Consider the following 20,340-nt stretch of genomic DNA (forward strand, 5'->3'; position numbering starts at 1 on the left):
TCGCATTTTTCACTCCATTGAAACATGAAGAAACAGTTAGCTCTTTTAAGCAAAATCAATGGCAAAACACTCCAAAAAAAGTCTTGTTGCAGTCCAGGCATGTATTGAGCTTTTCCACTGATTTGTATTGTAAAATACACAGCATGCTCCTGGTGGAAAACGCTAAAAGAATGGACATGTGACTTCTTTTAACCGCTTGGCATTTTTAGAAACCTGAAGTGGTCAAAAGACATTCAAAAACCTCAACATAGACAGAGCAAGTCAGTTTTACATAGAATTGCTTATGTTCATTCTTTTGAGCAATGTTTGATAGGGTTTTCAAATGATTCCAATGGCGGAAGCCGCCTGAAAAAAGACATCATGTGCACATAGCCACCTAGTTGAAACTGAGTGGAAACTCTACAAATGCACCTGCAAATCTCATAGCTCCTCAAAAATTTGGAGTTTCTGCCCAGATTCTGCTGATGGAATTTTCTCCAAAGTAGACACTGTAAATCAAAAGGTTGCAAAGAAAAAGCTTTAGAAAAAAAAAACTATTCAAAAACACTTCAAGAACTCTTAAAAAGTGCTTTAGGAGCCACTTTATAAAGCTGAAACTCCTTTAAAAGCTCCCCAATGAAAGGGTGTTTTTGCTTTAAAAAGTCTTCTTTTTTGAATGCCTCAATAAATCTCCATCTGCATATTTCCTAATACTGACACAAAAAAAATTCAGACATCATTCTTAAATTTGCCAAGATTGAAAATATAAATGAACATCATGGCCAGAGATCTAATGCTATGTGGAGACAGACTTTAGAGCAGATTCGCTTTAAAATTTGCTTTCATAAAAAGTTTCCACTTGAAAAACTCATCTTGTTTGAATGGTTCCATAAAACTCCATTTGCACATAGATTAATACTGACCTGAAAAAAATTTATGAAATCATTCTTAAATTTGGTACAATTGAAAATATAAATAAATCATCATGCTTCTCTCTACATTTTTGTACCAAGCCTTATCTTACAATCATTGCTTGTATGGGTTGTAAGTTTTCATATGCATTTTTCCCATGTCAATGTCAAATTGGTACCTAAAGAAAAATCTTTGTACAGTTTCTTTGCATTTCTCCCATGTAGCATAGTAAATGATCCTTAGGAGGTACTGAGCGTACCCAAACCTCTAACAGACTAATCCCTACATTGCTCGAGAAATTGTTGCTTTTCAATGGCTTCATAGCTCAGAGGTTAGAGCACTGGTCTCGTAAACCAGGGGTCGTGAGTTCGACTCTCACTGAAGCCTTACAAAAACTATTTGTCTCTCATATGAAAATTGCTTATCTGTTTGGTCAGTGGTATAAAGTTGGTGCGATTCAAGATTGACTTTATGTGAAGTTACGACAACCTTTTCAAAAGTTCTTGATAAGACTTTGATCCTATGTGACATTCGGGTAACATGTTTGTCAAATTCCTTTTTTATGCTACCTCTAGCAGAGTTTAAGGAGTCTAATGACCCTTCATCTATTCTTGATGTGTGATTTTGTCATATAAAGAATTACATATTTTATTTAAGCAAGCAGTAGAAGTCTCTTCCTTGCCAATCCATCCAATTTCATTTTTTTGCACATCAGATTGCCAATAAACAGGTTGTCAGTTTTAGAACTGAAGCTTCAGAATGTTTGCAAGTCATGCTTTTGCGTTGCAAGAGCAGTTGTTGGTTTGTTGGTGATGGGACATTACGCTAAGAGTGTGATTTCAAACTAGAAATGAAAGGACTTGTGTGGTTGATGCACCTGAATGGCTATTGCACTGTTCAAAATAGAGATCAAAAGATGGGGCAAAATGACGCTGGCTTCATAGCTCAGTGGTTAGAGCACTGGTCTTGTAAACCAGGGGTCGTGAGTTCAATTCTCACTAGAGCCTTTGTGTTATTTTGAAACTGAATAGTTTAATTCCTGAGGTTTATTATACTGAGAAAAAAAATGTTCAGACGTAATAATTACATTACTTGGAGAGTTTTCATCCATTTCAGGTTTTCAAAAAAACGTGGTGGCAAAGAAAAAAAATACTTGTTGCTTCTGTGAAGCGGATCCTGAGGAAAACTACTCCAAACTAGGCACATTCAAATCAAAAATCTGCAAAAAAGGCTTTAAGAATGAAAATCTCATTGCAAACTCTGCAAAAAATCCCCAGGAAACACATCATGAACATAAAAACTCTTCCCAGAAGTACCTAATAAAGTGGTGATTTCCTAAGTGGTTTCTGCTTGCAAAACTCATTGTTTTTAAATACCTTAATAAAATTCCATCTGCATATAACCTAAAGATTCACACTGAGGTTTTTTCAGGAACTTTTGATCAAAACTTTTCCAAACACCACTAGGAGTTCAAAAACCACAAGTTTTGTTTGACGTGTTGGACTGCACACACACTCAGTTTTTTAATGAATTTTTGGAACAGGAACTGGTATGTGCATATGACGGCTTTTAAACTCAAGACAACTTGATGAGTTTTTCACGCAGAAGACTTTTCAAGAAATGTAGGACATTTCTTCCCCTGAATCGTCTTTTGTGTCATCTTTTTGGTTGTTTCCTGGACAATTTTGAGACAGCTTTTTTGAAAAGTTTTCCCATGGTTTCGGTGAAGTCTTTTTTTCTGGTCGCATTTTTCACTCCATTGAAACATGAAGAAACAGTTAGCTCTTTTAAGCAAAATCAATGGCAAAACACTCCAAAAAAAGTCTTGTTGCAGTCCAGGCATGTATTGAGCTTTTCCACTGATTTGTATTGTAAAATACACAGCATGCTCCTGGTGGAAAACGCTAAAAGAATGGACATGTGACTTCTTTTAACCGCTTGGCATTTTTAGAAACCTGAAGTGGTCAAAAGACATTCAAAAACCTCAACATAGACAGAGCAAGTCAGTTTTACATAGAATTGCTTATGTTCATTCTTTTGAGCAATGTTTGATAGGGTTTTCAAATGATTCCAATGGCGGAAGCCGCCTGAAAAAAGACATCATGTGCACATAGCCACCTAGTTGAAACTGAGTGGAAACTCTACAAATGCACCTGCAAATCTCATAGCTCCTCAAAAATTTGGAGTTTCTGCCCAGATTCTGCTGATGGAATTTTCTCCAAAGTAGACACTGTAAATCAAAAGGTTGCAAAGAAAAAGCTTTAGAAAAAAAAAACTCTTCAAAAACACTTCAAGAACTCTTAAAAAGTGCTTTAGGAGCCACTTTATAAAGCTGAAACTCCTTTAAAAGCTCCCCAATGAAAGGGTGTTTTTGCTTTAAAAAGTCTTCTTTTTTGAATGCCTCAATAAATCTCCATCTGCATATTTCCTAATACTGACACAAAAAAAATTCAGACATCATTCTTAAATTTGCCAAGATTGAAAATATAAATGAACATCATGGCCAGAGATCTAATGCTATGTGGAGACAGACTTTAGAGCAGATTCGCTTTAAAATTTGCTTTCATAAAAAGTTTCCACTTGAAAAACTCATCTTGTTTGAATGGTTCCATAAAACTCCATTTGCACATAGATTAATACTGACCTGAAAAAAATTTATGAAATCATTCTTAAATTTGGTACAATTGAAAATATAAATAAATCATCATGCTTCTCTTTACATTTTTGTATCAAGCCTTATCTTACAATCATTGCTTGTATGGGTTGTAAGTTTTCATATGCATTTTTCCCATGTCAATGTCAAATTGGTACCTAAAGAAAAATCTTTGTACAGTTTCTTTGCATTTCTCCCATGTAGCATAGTAAATGATCCTTAGGAGGTACTGAGCGTACCCAAACCTCTAACAGACTAATCCCTACATTGCTCGAAAAATTGATGCTTTTCAATGGCTTCATAGCTCAGAGGTTAGAGCACTGGTCTTGTAAACCAGGGGTCGTGAGTTCGACTCTCACTGAAACCTTACAAAAACTCTTTGTCTCTCATATGAAAATTGCTTATCTGTTTGGTCAGTGGTATAAAGTTGGAGCGATTCAAGATTGACTTTATGTGAAGTTACGACAACCTTTTCAAAAGTTCTTTATAAGACTTTGATCCTATATGACATTCGGTTAACATGTTTGTCAAATTCCTTTCTTATGCTACCTCTAGCAGAGTTTAAGGAGTCTAATGACCCTTCATCTATTCTTGATGTGTGATTTTGTCATATAAAGAATTACATATTTTATTTAAGCAAGCAGTAGAAGTCTCTTCCTTGCCAATCCATCCAATTTCATTTTTTGCACATCAGATTGCCAATAAACAGGTTGTCAGTTTTAGAACTGAAGCTTCAGAATGTTTGCAAGTCATGCTTTTGCGTTGCAAGAGCAGTTGTTGGTTTGTTGGTGATGGGACATTACGCTAAGAGTGTGATTTCAAACTAGAAATGAAAGGACTTGTGTGGTTAATGCACCTGAATGGCTATTGCACTGTTCAAAATAGAGATCAAAAGATGGGGCAAAGTGACGCTGGCTTCAAATCTCAGTGGTTAGAGCACTGGTCTTGTAAACCAGGGGTCGTGAGTTCAATTCTCACTGGAGCCTTTGTGTTATTTTGAAACTGAATAGTTTAATTCCTGAGGTTTATTATACTGAGAAAAAAAATGTTCAGACGTAATAATTACATTACTTGGAGAGTTTTCATCCATTTCAGGTTTTCAAAAAAACGTGGTGGCAAAGAAAAAAAATACTTGTTGCTTCTGTGAAGCGGATCCTGAGGAAAACTACTCCAAACTAGGCACATTCAAATCAAAAATCTGCAAAAAAGGCTTTAAGAATGAAAATCTCATTGCAAACTCTGCAAAAAATCCCCAGGAAACACATCATGAACATAAAAACTCTTCCCAGAAGTACCTAATAAAGTGGTGATTTCCTAAGTGGTTTCTGCTTGCAAAACTCAATGTTTTTAAATACCTTAATAAAATTCCATCTGCAAATAACCTAAAGATTCACACTGAGGTTTTTTCAGGAACTTTTGATCAAAACTTTTCCAAACACCACTAGGAGTTCAAAAACCACAAGTTTAGTTTGACGTGTTGGACCGCACACACACTCAGTTTTTTAATGAATTTTTGGAACAGGAACTGGTATGTGCATATGACGGCTTTTAAACTCAGGACAACTTGATGAGTTTTTCATGCAGAAGACTTTTCAAGAAATGTAGGACATTTCTTCCCCTGAATCGTCTTTTGTGTCATCTTTTTGGTTGTTTCCTGGACAATTTTGAGACAGCTTTTTTGAAAGGTTTTCCCATGGTTTCGGTGAAGTCTTTTTTTCTGGTCGCATTTTTCACTCCATTGAAACATGAAGAAACAGTTAGCTCTTTTAAGCAAAATCAATGGCAAAACACTCCAAAAAAAGTCTTGTTGCAGTCCAGGCATGTATTGAGCTTTTCCACTGATTTGTATTGTAAAATACACAGCATGCTCCTGGTTGAAAACGCTAAAAGAATGGACATGTGACTTTTTTTAACCGCTTGGCATTTTTAGAAACCTGAAGTGGTCAAAAGACATTCAAAAACCTCAACATAGACAGAGCAAGTCAGTTTTACATAGAATTGCTTATGTTCATTCTTTTGAACAATGTTTGATAGGGTTTTCAAATGATTCCAATGGCGGAAGCCGCCTGAAAAAAAGACATCATGTGCACATAGCCACCTAGTTGAAACTGAGTGGAAACTCTACAAATGCACCTGCAAATTTCATAGCTCCTCAAAAATTTGGAGTTTCTGCCCAGATTCTGCTGATGGAATTTTCTCCAAAGTAGACACTGTAAATCAAAAGGTTGCAAAGAAAAAGCTTTAGAAAAAAAAACTCTTCAAAAACACTTCAAGAACTCTTAAAAAGTGCTTTAGGAGCCACTTTATAAAGCTGAAACTCCTTTAAAAGCTCCCCAATGAAAGGGTGCTTTTGCTTTAAAAAGTCTTCTTTTTTGAATGCCTCAATAAATCTCCATCTGCATATTTCCTAATACTGACACAAAAAAAATTCAGACATCATTCTTAAATTTGCCAAGATTGAAAATATAAATGAACATCATGGCCAGAAATCTAATGCTATGTGGAGACAGACTTTAGAGCAGATTCGCTTTAAAATTTGCTTTCATAAAAAGTTTCCACTTGAAAAACTCATCTTGTTTGAATGGTTCCATAAAACTCCATTTGTACATAGATTAATACTGACCTGAAAAAAATTTATGAAATCATTCTTAAATTTGGTACAATTGAAAATATAAATAAATCATCATGCTTCTCTCTACATTTTTGTACCAAGCCTTATCTTACAATCATTGCTTGTATGGGTTGTAAGTTTTCATATGCATTTTTCCCATGTCAATGTCAAATTGGTACCTAAAGAAAAATCTTTGTACAGTTTCTTTGCATTTCTCCCATGTAGCATAGTAAATGATCCTTAGGAGGTACTGAGCGTACCCAAACCTCTAACAGACTAATCCCTACATTGCTCGAGAAATTGTTGCTTTTCAATGGCTTCATAGCTCAGAGGTTAGAGCACTGGTCTCGTAAACCAGGAGTCGTGAGTTCGACTCTCACTGAAGCCTTACAAAAACTCTTTGTCTCTCATATGAAAATTGCTTATCTGTTTGGTCAGTGGTATAAAGTTGGTGCGATTCAAGATTGACTTTATGTGAAGTTACGACAACCTTTTCAAAAGTTCTTGATAAGACTTTGATCCTATATGACATTCGGGTAACATGTTTGTCAAATTCCTTTTTTATGCTACCTCTAGCAGAGTTTAAGGAGTCTAATGACCCTTCATCTATTCTTGATGTGTGATTTTGTCATTTAAAGAATTACATATTTTATTTAAGCAAGCAGTAGAAGTCTCTTCCTTGCCAATCCATCCAATTTCATTTTTTGCACATCAGATTGCCAATAAACAGGTTGTCAGTTTTAGAACTGAAGCTTCAGAATGTTTGCAAGTCATGCTTTTGCGTTGCAAGAGCAGTTGTTGGTTTGTTGGTGATGGGACATTACGCTAAGAGTGTGATTTCAAACTAGAAATGAAAGGACTTGTGTGGTTAATGCACCTGAATGGCTATTGCACTGTTCAAAATAGAGATCAAAAGATGGGGCAAAGTGACGCTGGCTTCAAATCTCAGTGGTTAGAGCACTGGTCTTGTAAACCCGGGGTCGTGAGTTCAATTCTCACTGGAGCCTTTGTGTTATTTTGAAACTGAATAGTTTAATTCCTGAGGTTTATTATACTGAGAAAAAAAATGTTCAGACGTAATAATTACATTACTTGGAGAGTTTTCATCCATTTCAGGTTTTCAAAAAAACGTGGTGGCAAAGAAAAAAAATACTTGTTGCTTCTGTGAAGCGGATCCTGAGGAAAACTACTCCAAACTAGGCACATTCAAATCAAAAATCTGCAAAAAAGGCTTTAAGAATGAAAATCTCATTGCAAACTCTGCAAAAAATCCCCAGGAAACACATCATGAACATAAAAACTCTTCCCAGAAGTACCTAATAAAGTGGTGATTTCCTAAGTGGTTTCTGCTTGCAAAACTCATTGTTTTTAAATACCTTAATAAAATTCCATCTGCAAATAACCTAAAGATTCACACTGAGGTTTTTTCAGGAACTTTTGATCAAAACTTTTCCAAACACCACTAGGAGTTCAAAAACCACAAGTTTAGTTTGACGTGTTGGACTGCACACACACTCAGTTTTTTAATGAATTTTTGGAACAGGAACTGGTATGTGCATATGACGGCTTTTAAACTCAGGACAACTTGATGAGTTTTTCATGCAGAAGACTTTTCAAGAAATGTAGGACATTTCTTCCCCTGAATCGTCTTTTGTGTCATCTTTTTGGTTGTTTCCTGGACAATTTTGAGACAGCTTTTTTGAAAGGTTTTCCCATGGTTTCGGTGAAGTCTTTTTTTCTGGTCGCATTTTTCACTCCATTGAAACATGAAGAAACAGTTAGCTCTTTTAAGCAAAATCAATGGCAAAACACTCCAAAAAAAGTCTTGTTGCAGTCCAGGCATGTATTGAGCTTTTCCACTGATTTGTATTGTAAAATACACAGCATGCTCCTGGTGGAAAACGCTAAAAGAATGGACATGTGACTTTTTTTAACCGCTTGGCATTTTTAGAAACCTGAAGTGGTCAAAAGACATTCAAAAACCTCAACATAGACAGAGCAAGTCAGTTTTACATAGAATTGCTTATGTTCATTCTTTTGAACAATGTTTGATAGGGTTTTCAAATGATTCCAATGGCGGAAGCCGCCTGAAAAAAGACATCATGTGCACATAGCCACCTAGTTGAAACTGAGTGGAAACTCTACAAATGCACCTGCAAATTTCATAGCTCCTCAAAAATTTGGAGTTTCTGCCCAGATTCTGCTGATGGAATTTTCTCCAAAGTAGACACTGTAAATCAAAAGGTTGCAAAGAAAAAGCTTTAGAAAAAAAACTCTTCAAAAACACTTCAAGAACTCTTAAAAAGTGCTTTAGGAGCCACTTTATAAAGCTGAAACTCCTTTAAAAGCTCCCCAATGAAAGGGTGCTTTTGCTTTAAAAAGTCTTCTTTTTTGAATGCCTCAATAAATCTCCATCTGCATATTTCCTAATACTGACACAAAAAAAATTCAGACATCATTCTTAAATTTGCCAAGATTGAAAATATAAATGAACATCATGGCCAGAAATCTAATGCTATGTGGAGACAGACTTTAGAGCAGATTCGCTTTAAAATTTGCTTTCATAAAAAGTTTCCACTTGAAAAACTCATCTTGTTTGAATGGTTCCATAAAACTCCATTTGTACATAGATTAATACTGACCTGAAAAAAATTTATGAAATCATTCTTAAATTTGGTACAATTGAAAATGTAAATAAATCATCATGCTTCTCTCTACATTTTTGTACCAAGCCTTATCTTACAATCATTGCTTGTATGGGTTGTAAGTTTTCATATGCATTTTTCCCATGTCAATGTCAAATTGGTACCTAAAGAAAAATCTTTGTACAGTTTCTTTGCATTTCTCCCATGTAGCATAGTAAATGATCCTTAGGAGGTACTGAGCGTACCCAAACCTCTAACAGACTAATCCCTACATTGCTCGAGAAATTGTTGCTTTTCAATGGCTTCATAGCTCAGAGGTTAGAGCACTGGTCTCGTAAACCAGGGGTCGTGAGTTCGACTCTCACTGAAGCCTTACAAAAACTCTTTGTCTCTCATATGAAAATTGCTTATCTGTTTGGTCAGTGGTATAAAGTTGGTGCGATTCAAGATTGACTTTATGTGAAGTTACGACAACCTTTTCAAAAGTTCTTGATAAGACTTTGATCCTATATGACATTCGGGTAACATGTTTGTCAAATTCCTTTTTTATGCTACCTCTAGCAGAGTTTAAGGAGTCTAATGACCCTTCATCTATTCTTGATGTGTGATTTTGTCATTTAAAGAATTACATATTTTATTTAAGCAAGCAGTAGAAGTCTCTTCCTTGCCAATCCATCCAATTTCATTTTTTGCACATCAGATTGCCAATAAACAGGTTGTCAGTTTTAGAACTGAAGCTTCAGAATGTTTGCAAGTCATGCTTTTGCGTTGCAAGAGCAGTTGTTGGTTTGTTGGTGATGGGACATTACGCTAAGAGTGTGATTTCAAACTAGAAATGAAAGGACTTGTGTGGTTAATGCACCTGAATGGCTATTGCACTGTTCAAAATAGAGATCAAAAGATGGGGCAAAGTGACGCTGGCTTCAAATCTCAGTGGTTAGAGCACTGGTCTTGTAAACCAGGGGTCGTGAGTTCAATTCTCACTGGAGCCTTTGTGTTATTTTGAAACTGAATAGTTTAATTCCTGAGGTTTATTATACTGAGAAAAAAAATGTTCAGACGTAATAATTACATTACTTGGAGAGTTTTCATCCATTTCAGGTTTTCAAAAAAACGTGGTGGCAAAGAAAAAAAATACTTGTTGCTTCTGTGAAGCGGATCCTGAGGAAAACTACTCCAAACTAGGCACATTCAAATCAAAAATCTGCAAAAAAGGCTTTAAGAATGAAAATCTCATTGCAAACTCTGCAAAAAATCCCCAGGAAACACATCATGAACATAAAAACTCTTCCCAGAAGTACCTAATAAAGTGGTGATTTCCTAAGTGGTTTCTGCTTGCAAAACTCATTGTTTTTAAATACCTTAATAAAATTCCATCTGCAAATAACCTAAAGATTCACACTGAGGTTTTTTCAGGAACTTTTGATCAAAACTTTTCCAAACACCACTAGGAGTTCAAAAACCACAAGTTTAGTTTGACGTGTTGGACTGCACACACACTCAGTTTTTTAATGAATTTTTGGAACAGGAACTGGTATGTGCATATGACGGCTTTTAAACTCAGGACAACTTGATGAGTTTTTCATGCAGAAGACTTTTCAAGAAATGTAGGACATTTCTTCCCCTGAATCGTCTTTTGTGTCATCTTTTTGGTTGTTTCCTGGACAATTTTGAGACAGCTTTTTTGAAAGGTTTTCCCATGGTTTCGGTGAAGTCTTTTTTTCTGGTCGCATTTTTCACTCCATTGAAACATGAAGAAACAGTTAGCTCTTTTAAGCAAAATCAATGGCAAAACACTCCAAAAAAAGTCTTGTTGCAGTCCAGGCATGTATTGAGCTTTTCCACTGATTTGTATTGTAAAATACACAGCATGCTCCTGGTGGAAAACGCTAAAAGAATGGACATGTGACTTTTTTTAACCGCTTGGCATTTTTAGAAACCTGAAGTGGTCAAAAGACATTCAAAAACCTCAACATAGACAGAGCAAGTCAGTTTTACATAGAATTGCTTATGTTCATTCTTTTGAACAATGTTTGATAGGGTTTTCAAATGATTCCAATGGCGGAAGCCGCCTGAAAAAAGACATCATGTGCACATAGCCACCTAGTTGAAACTGAGTGGAAACTCTACAAATGCACCTGCAAATCTCATAGCTCCTCAAAAATTTGGAGTTTCTGCCCAGATTCTGCTGATGGAATTTTCTCCAAAGTAGACACTGTAAATCAAAAGGTTGCAAAGAAAAAGCTTTAGAAAAAAAAAACTCTTCAAAAACACTTCAAGAACTCTTAAAAAGTGCTTTAGGAGCCACTTTATAAAGCTGAAACTCCTTTAAAAGCTCCCCAATGAAAGGGTGCTTTTGCTTTAAAAAGTCTTCTTTTTTGAATGCCTCAATAAATCTCCATCTGCATATTTCCTAATACTGACACAAAAAAAATTCAGACATCATTCTTAAATTTGCCAAGATTGAAAATATAAATGAACATCATGGCCAGAGATCTAATGCTATGTGGAGACAAAGACTTTAGAGCAGATTTGCTTTAAAATTTGCTTTCATAAAAAGTTTCCACTTGAAAAACTCATCTTGTTTGAATGGTTCCATAAAACTCCATTTGCACATAGATTAATACTGACCTGAAAAAAATTTATGAAATCATTCTTAAATTTGGTACAATTGAAAATATAAATAAATCATCATGCTTCTCTTTACATTTTTGTACCAAGCCTTATCTTACAATCATTGCTTGTATGGGTTGTAAGTTTTCATATGCATTTTTCCCATGTCAATGTCAAATTGGTACCTAAAGAAAAATCTTTGTACAGTTTCTTTGCTTTTCTCCCATGTAGCATAGTAAATGATCCTTTGGAAGTACTGAGCGTACCCAAACCTCTAACAGACTAATCCCTACATTGCTCGAGAAATTGTTGCTTTTCAATGGCTTTATAGCTCAGAGATTAGAGCACTGGTCTTGTAAACCAGGGGTCGTGAGTTCGACTCTCACTGAAGCCTTACAAACTCTTTGTCTCTCATATGAAAATTGCTTATATGTTTGGTCAGTGGTATAAAGTTGGTGCGATTCAAGATTGACTTTATGTGAAGTTACGACAAACTTTTCAAAAGTTCTTGATAAGACCTTGATCCTATATGACATTCGGGTAACATGTTTGTCAAATTCCTTTCTTATGCTACCTCTAGCAGAGCTTTAGGAGTCTAATGACTAGTGTTGAGCATTCCGATACCGCAAGTATCGGTTATCGGCCGATATTTGCGGTATCGGAATTCCGATACCGATTTCCGATACTTCCCGCGTATCGGATACCGGAATCGGAAGTTCCCAGAATTCAAACTGAACGCAGCAGCCAATGAGGAATGATTGGAAGTGTGGGCACATCCTGTTTAGCATAGTGGGCATGTAAGTACTGGCAAGGCTTGGATTGGCTGCTGAAATGATGTCACTCTGCACTATAAAAAACGCTGCCGCCATTTTGCGCTCACTCTGCTGTGATTTCAGTTAGGGACAGGACACTGTGTTCTAACTGAGGGCCAGTCGAGCTAGCTAATTGCTTTATTTTCCTTTCCAAAGGCTAATTTAGCAAAACGCTGTGTGTTCTTCACTGTTCACCTTGCTCTTGCCTTGCAGCGCTGTTTTAACAGCGTTCTGCAAGGTCTCTGTGTGTGTGTGTGTGTGTGCAGCTCACTCTGTAGTCTGTGTGCAGCCATATACCCGGTTGTATTCAGCTCAGGGGGGGTTCACACTGCCTCACACAGTTGTCCTTTTTTGCTCTTAGTGCAGCCTGCTGCACATTTTTTCTCAAATTTCCTATTAGTGTTTTTCCACCAGTCTCCAGCTCTATTGTGGAAAAACACTACATAGGATAACCTAGAGGGGGGTTTTTGGGCCTTGCAGCGCCGTTTACGGCTGTCTGCACAGTCTCCGTGTGAGCCCAGCTCGCCCTGTAGTCTGTGTGCAGCCATAGCCGGTTGGATTCAGCTCAGGGTTCGTTACTGGCTCATACCTTGAGAAAAATTTTACTTTTTTTCAAATAGTGCAGCCTGTTTAAAATTTGAAAAAAAAAATTCCTATTAGTGTCTTTCCACTCGTATCCAGCTAAATAGTGGAAAAACACTATATAGGATAACCTAGAGGAGGGTTTTTTGGCCTTGCAGCGCCGTTTACGGCTGTCTGCACGGTCTCCGTGTGAGCCCAGCTCGCCCTGTAGTCTGTGTGCAGCCATAGCCGGTTGGATTCAGCTCAGGGTTCGTTACTGGCTCATACCTAGAGAAAAATTTTACTTTTTTTCAAATAGTGCAGCCTGTTTAAAATTTGAAAAACAAAAATTCCTATTAGTGTCTTTCCACTCGTATCCAGCTAAATAGTGGAAAAACACTATATAGGATAACCTAGAGGAGGGTTTTTTGGCCTTGCAGCGCCGTTTACGGCTGTCTGCACGGTCTCTGTGTGAGCGCAGCTCGCCCTGTAGTCTGTGTGCAGCCATAGCCGGTTGGATTCAGCTCAGGGTGCGTTACTGCCTCATACCTTGAAAAACAATTTCCTTTTTTTCAAATAGTGCAGCCAGTTTAAAATTTGAAAAAAAAAATTCCTATTAGTGTCTTTCCACTCGTATCCAGCTAAATAGTGGAAAAACACTATATAGGATAACCTAGAGGAGGTTTTTTTGGCCTTGCAGCGCCATTTACGGCTGTCTGCACGGTCTCCGTGTGAGCCCAGCTCGCCCTGTAGTCTGTGTGCAGCCATAGCCGGTTGGATTCAGCTCAGGGTTCGTTACTGCCTCATACCTTGAGAAAAATTTTACTTTTTTTCAAATAGTGCAGCCTGTTTAAAATTTGAAAAAAAAAATTCCTATTAGTGTCTTTCCACTCGTATCCAGCTAAATAGTGGAAAAACACTATATAGGATAACCTAGAGGAGGGTTTGTTGGCCTTGCAGCGCCGTTTACGGCTGTCTGCACGGTCTCTGTGTGAGCGCAGCTCGCCCTGTAGTCTGTGTGCAGCCATAGCCGGTTGGATTCAGCTCAGGGTGCGTTACTGCCTCATACCTTGAAAAACAATTTCCTTTTTTTCAAATAGTGCAGCCAGTTTAAAATTTGAAAAAAAAAATTCCTATTAGTGTCTTTTCACTCGTATCCAGCTAAATAGTGGAAAAACACTATATAGGATAACCGAGAGGAGGGTTTTTTGGCCTTGCAGCGCCGTTTACGGCTGTCTACACGGTCTCCGTGTGATTTAAACTAGCTCTGTAGCCCGATCTGCACCAAAAAAAAAGTTAAGTTCACCAAACACAACTTAACACTTGTGTAGGCCACATTTGAAAAATAATAAAGTTTAGTCCACAATTTACAACATTAGTGTTTCTTACACCTGTTAGGAGGAGCATTTCAGGAATAAGCACACTAAGGCCTTAGTACTTTTCTGCTTATCTTTATCTGTCAACCAAGATGAAGATGGCAGGGAGTAAGGCACGTGGGCGTGGGCGCGGAGCAGGGAGAGGAGCAGGGAGAGGACGTGGTGATTCTGTGCCTGCTGCGGGCGCCGGTGACTCGTCGTCACTCAGTTTCAGCAGGGAACAGTCCTTCATGCGCAGCTTTGTCGGAGAGCGCCGTGCACCGCTGCTACGTGAAGACCAAATTGAAGCCGTTGTCAGGTGGATGGCAACTAACGCCTCGGCATCGACTTCAGTTAGTGCCACATCCTCTCAGGCACAGAGCACTGGAGAGCAGCCATCTGTCTCTTCACCACCTGCCAAATTGGCCAGGCAGTCAGAGAGCCCAGGACAGGAGCCGTCTCTACTTCTGTTCTCTGAATCTCTTGGCTTGGAAACAGGGGGCCAGCCAAGCAGCATTGGAGAAATGGAAGAAGAGGCAGTGTGCAGTGATGCCCAAAAGCTTTATCTCTCTGACTCTGAAGAGGCAGGTGGGCCAGTGCCTCCGGTGACCACAGCGCAGTACGCATCTGATGATGAAACTCAGGTGCTGCTTTCTGATGCGTACTGTGCTGCCGAGACTACCCAGGAGGAGCAGTTGGTGGCAGAGGGTAGTGGAGATGATGAGGTCCTTGACCCATCGTGGCGTGAGGAACAGGAAGGTGGTGGGAGCAGCTCTGAGGAAGAGCTTCCCCTTACGGGCCAAAGAGGGAGAGGGAGGGGGAAGACTGCGGAGCCTGTAGCCTCCACTTTGGCACCCGTTAGGAGCCTGTCTCTTTCCAAAGCCAAAAAGGGCGCTCCCAAGACTTGCAGTGCCTGGTCCTTTTTTGACACAGTTGCAGATGACATTTGTTTTGTCAAATGCAAGCTGTGTCATCAGAAAGTAAAAAGAGGTAAAAGTGTCAGCAACCTCAATACCACAAATATGTGGAAACATGTGCGGAACAGGCACGCGGTGGAGTTACAGAAACACAGTGAAGACGTAGGCCAACCAACAGCGGCAGCTACCACCTCTTCATCTCGTGTTGCCTCTTCCTCCACTGTTGTCCAGAGACCTAGTGTAATTCCACCCACAGCACCACCTTCCCAGTCATCCTCACACTCCCAGTCTACTCTACAGCCATCGGTAGTCCAGGCATGGGAGAAAAGGCGGGCATTCTCGGCCAACCACCCCCGAGCACAGGCTCTGAATGCAGGCATTGCCAAACTGTTGTCCCTGGAAATGCTCTCGTTCAGGCTGGTGGAGACTGACAGCTTCCGTGACTTGATGGCATTGGCAGTCCCACAGTACAAGGTGCCCAGCCGCTTTTACTTCAGCAGGCAGGCTGTCCCTGCCCTGCACAGGCATGTTGAGGCAAACATAAAACATGCGCTACTGAACGCCGTCAGTAGCAAGGTCCACCTCACCACCGATGCGTGGACCAGTCAGCATGGACAGGGGCGATATGTTTCCCTCACTGCCCATTGGGTTAATGTTGTTGAGCCAGGTACAGATCGTGCGAGTGGCGCAGGACGTGTCCTGCCCACTCCAAGGATTGCAGGAATCCAGTCTGTACGCATCGACTCCTCCTCTTACACCAGTTCCTCTGATTCCTCTCTGCAGGATCCGTCACAGTCCACCTCCACATGGACCCGTGAACGTTTACCTATGACCGACATGAGCACAGCCGTGGCCAAACGTCAGCAGGCCGTCTTGAAACTAGTTTCATTGGGGCATCGAAGCCACACAGCGCAGGAGCTCTGGAATGCCATCAAGCAGGAGAGCGATGTGTGGTTACTGCCAGCGAATCTCCAGCCAGGCATGGTAGTGTGTGACAATGGCCGAAATCTGGTGGCAGCTTTGGCCCTTGGCAACCTCACTCACATCCCATGTCTGGCACATGTGCTCAATTTGGTTGTGCAGAGTTTTCTGAGGGATTATCCGGATCTTGATGCCCTGCTGCACAAGGTCCGCCTAGAGTATGCTCACTTGCGGCGTTCCAGCTTGGCCAGATCCCGCATTGCTGCTCTGCAGCGCCGATTCCGCCTTCCGGAACACCGCATCATATGTGACCTACCTACCCGGTGGAATTCCACGTTACATATGTTGGAGCGGTTGTGTGAGCAGCAGCAAGCAGTTATGGAGTACCAGCTGCATCAGGCGCAAAGAAGTCGCAGTCAGCGCCGATCAGACTTCACAACCACAGAGTGGGCCACTATGAAGGACGTCTGCCAGGTTTTGCGTCCTTTTGATTATTCCACGCGGATGGCAAGTGCAGATGATGCACTAGTCAGCATGACTGTCCCCCTTATCTGCCTGCTTCAGCAAACTTTGCAAGGGTTAAGGGATGATGTGGTGGAAGAGGTGGAGGATGAGGAGTCACCTTTTCCATCAGCTTCTGGAGAGTCAGCGCCACGTGGTTCCTCACAAAGGGGTACGCAGGGGCCAATTTGTGAGGAGGATGAGGAGGAGTCAATGGAGGAGGAAGAGCTCCGTCCAGAGGAGGGAGCGACACAATTGTCCAGTGGTCAGTGTGTACAGCGAGGGTGGGGTGATGACGAGCGGGCAGAGATCATGTCTCAAGCAGGGGACAGCGTTTCTGGGCCAGTTGGCACTCTGCAGCACATGGTGGATTTCATGCTGCAGTGCCTGAGAAACGACCGCCGCATCGACCACATTCTCAACATGCCTGATTATTGGGTATTCACCCTCCTCGATCCTCGCTACTGGGACAACGTCCAAAACCTCATCCCTGCGTTGACCCGGGAGCGTAAATTGCGGGAGTACCACGACACACTGGTGAATTCCATCATCTTCTCCTGTCCAACTGAGAGGAGTGCTGCTAGTGCTTTACAAGGCAGCTCAGTGCGTCGAGGCAGTGGGGGAGGCTCTGCCCAAAGAGGGAGCAGAAGCAGTGCCTCTGCCCAAGGCAAGCCCAGTATGGCACAACTCTGGCACACTTTTGTGTGCCCGCCCCAAATGTCTACACCATCACCGGCGGCTCCAGTCAGCAGGAGGCAACGGTTCCGTCAGATGGTGACAGACTACATGGCTTGCCCTCTTACTGTACTCCCAGACGGCTCTTCCCCGTTCAAGTTTTGGGTCTCTAAGCTGGATACATGGCCAGAGCTAAGCCAGTATGCATTGGAGGTGCTGGCTTGCCCTGCGGCTAGTGTCTTATCGGAACGTGTCTTTAGTGCCGCAGGTGGTGTACTAACAGACCGTCGCATGCGACTATCCTCCGATAACGTTGACCGGCTTACTTTCCTGAAAATGAACCAGGCCTGGATCTCGCAGGAATTTGCCACTCCTCTGCCTGATTAAGTAATTGGGTGTCATCCAGGTCTCCTGCTGTGTTCATCTTTCTACCACCTGAACTGCTATTCCTGGGCTCCAACACCGCCAGTTGCGGCTCAGAAGTGCAGGCTGCACAGTAAAAACATACGACCCAGTGTTATTGGGTTTCAGTAACGTCAGCTGATCCCCAGCTGTGTAGCCGGCAATGTGTCCTGCGACCGCCACGCTGGCACAACAACCTAAATGTAAGGGAACCTGTCCCCCCCCCCCCCCGTCGTTTGTTACTGAAAGAGCCATCTTGTGCAGCAGTAATGCTGCACAAGGAAAAGGTAGCTCTTTTTTTTTAGCTCTTTGCACACGCAGAACTTAACACTTATAAAATGTGTTCACTGATACCGTTATACCGTCCCGGAGCTGGGACTTTCCTTCGTAATGTGACGCAGCACAGCCGTCATTCCTACCCCCTTGGTGCCATGCGCTGCCTCCTCAGCGTTGTTTTAAGCTGTCACGGAGCCTGCGCTGTTCTGTTATCCCTTGGGCATGCGCTATTTGCGCTGCCTGTCTTCTGACATAATTTGGTGTCAGGCTGGCTGCGCCTGTGCGGCCGCGCTGCCCGAGATCCCGCCTCGCAGTGTCTTCTGATTGAGTCACACTGCGGGCCTGGGATCCATGGGCATGCGCAGTGCATATCTTCCCCTCGGGCTCTCGCTCATTTCCCTCCGCCTTCTTTAGACTGTGCGCCGTCAGCTGATCCCTAGCATGCCACGGCCGTGACACCGCACAGTCTGAAGAAGAGGGAAGGAGGGGAGTGAGAGTCGAGGTTATGCACTGTGCATGCCCATGGTTCCAAGGCCCGCAGTGGGATTACGTTAGACGAGACTGCGAGGTGGGATCTGGAGCAGCGTGGACGCACAGGCACTGACAGCCTGACACCAAATTATGTCAGAAGACAGGCAGCGCTAATTGGGCATGGCCAAGGGCTAACAGAACAGTGCAGGCTCCGTGACAGCTTAAAACAACGCTGAGGAGGCAGCGCACGGCATCAAGGGGATAGGAATGACAGCTGTGCTGTGTCCCATTACGAAGGAAATTCGCACCTCCGGAACGGTTTAACGGTATAAAGGGACACATTTTTAGTGTTTACTTCGGTGTTTGCAAGGAGCATAATTAAAAGAGCAACCTTTTCCTTTTGCATCCTTAGTGCTGCACAAGATGGCTCTTTCAGCTACAAACGTCTTGGGGGGGGGTTAAAGGTTTCCTTTCAACTTGCTCCAATCAGGCTTCGGCCTACACTCTGTTCCTCTGCTCCTCCTGCTGTCCCTGGGCTCTAACACCGCCAGTTGGTGCCTGGAAGTGCTGTGTGCACAGTCAACAGTCGCTCCTCTGTTATTGGGGTTCAGTAACGTCAGCTGATCCCCAGCTGTGTGTGCGGCAATACCTCCAATCTGCTCCTCCTGCTGTCCCTGGGCTCTAACACCGCCAGTTGGTGCCTGGAAGTGCTGTGTGCACAGTCAACAGTCGCTCCTCTGTTATTGGGGTTCAGTAACGTCAGCTGATCCCCAGCTGTGTGTGCGGCAATACCTCCAATCTGCTCCTCCTGCTGTCCCTGGGCTCTAACACCGCCAGTTGGTGCCTGGAAGTGCTGTGTGCACAGTCAACAGTCGCTCCTCTGTTATTGGGGTTCAGTAACGTCAGCTGATCCCCAGCTGTGTATCCGGCAACGTGTCATGCGACCGCCACGCTGGCACAACTAAAATGTAAGGGGACCTGTCCCCCCCCTCCCCCTAGGCGTTTGTTACTGAAAGAGCCACCATGTGCAGCACTAATACTGCACAAGGGAAAGGTCGCTCTTGAAATTATGCTCCTTGCAAACGCTGAACTACACACTCATGTAATGTGTCCCCTCACACCGTCCAACCGTCCCGGAGGAGGGACTTTCCTTTGTGATGTGACGCAGCACAGCCATCATTGCTACCCCCTTGGCACCGTGCGCTGCCTCCTTAGCGTTGTTTGATTCCGTCATGGACCCTGCGCTGTTATGTTATCCCTTGGCCATGCACAGTTTGCGCTGCCTGTCCTCTGACATCATTTGTTGTCGTCCTGGCTGCGCCTGTGCGTCCACGCTGCCCGAAATCACACCTCGCAGTGTCGTCTAATGTGATCCCACAGTGGGCCTGGTATCCATGGCCATGCGCAGTGCATATACTAGCCTCTCACTCCCCTTCTTCACGCTTCTTCAGACTAGGCGGCGTCAGCTGATCCCTAATAGCATGCCACGGCCGTGACGCCGCACAGTCTGAAGAAGCAGGAAGGAGGTGAGTGAGAGGCGATGATATGCACTGCGCATGCCCATGGATCCCTGGCCCGCAGTGGGACTACATTAGATGACACTGCAAGGTTGGATCTCGGGCAGCTTGGACGCACAGGCACTGCCAGCCTGACACCTACATGATGTCAGAAGACGGGCACCGCTAACTGTGCATGGCCAAGGGATAACATTACAGCGCGGGCTCCGTGACAGAACCAAACAACGTTGAGGAGGTGGCGCCCGGCACCAAGGGGGTTGGAATGACGGCTGTGCTGTGTCACATTACAAAGGAAAGTCCCACTTCCGGGATGGTTTGACGGTGTGAGGGGACACATTATATGAGTGTGTACTTCAACGTTTGCAAGGAGCATAATTTTCGGAGCCACCATTTTCCATGTGCAGTATTACTGCTGTACAAGATGGCTCTTTCAGCAACAAATGCCTGGGGGGGGGGGTTAAAGGTTCCCTTTCAACTTGCTCCACTGCAGGCTTCGGCCTACACTCTGCTCCTCTTTGA

The 20,340-nt window shown here is 42.3% G+C and overlaps 3 non-coding genes across 3 annotated transcripts; all 3 read left to right on the plus strand.

Moving 5' to 3' along the window:
- Positions 1–1,205: 1,205 nt before the first annotated feature.
- TRNAT-CGU (transfer RNA threonine (anticodon CGU)) lies at positions 1,206–1,278 on the plus strand. The gene has a single exon. It is a non-coding gene; the product is annotated as a tRNA-Thr (tRNA).
- A 5,192-nt stretch (positions 1,279–6,470) lies between these two features.
- On the plus strand, positions 6,471–6,543 carry TRNAT-CGU (transfer RNA threonine (anticodon CGU)). Its single transcript has one exon. It is a non-coding gene; the product is annotated as a tRNA-Thr (tRNA).
- A 2,557-nt stretch (positions 6,544–9,100) lies between these two features.
- On the plus strand, positions 9,101–9,173 carry TRNAT-CGU (transfer RNA threonine (anticodon CGU)). Its single transcript has one exon. It is a non-coding gene; the product is annotated as a tRNA-Thr (tRNA).
- Positions 9,174–20,340: the final 11,167 nt, after the last annotated feature.

The sequence above is a fragment of the Ranitomeya imitator genome, chromosome 1 (genome assembly GCF_032444005.1).
Source record: "Ranitomeya imitator isolate aRanImi1 chromosome 1, aRanImi1.pri, whole genome shotgun sequence".
Classification (NCBI taxonomy): Eukaryota; Metazoa; Chordata; class Amphibia; order Anura; family Dendrobatidae; genus Ranitomeya; species Ranitomeya imitator.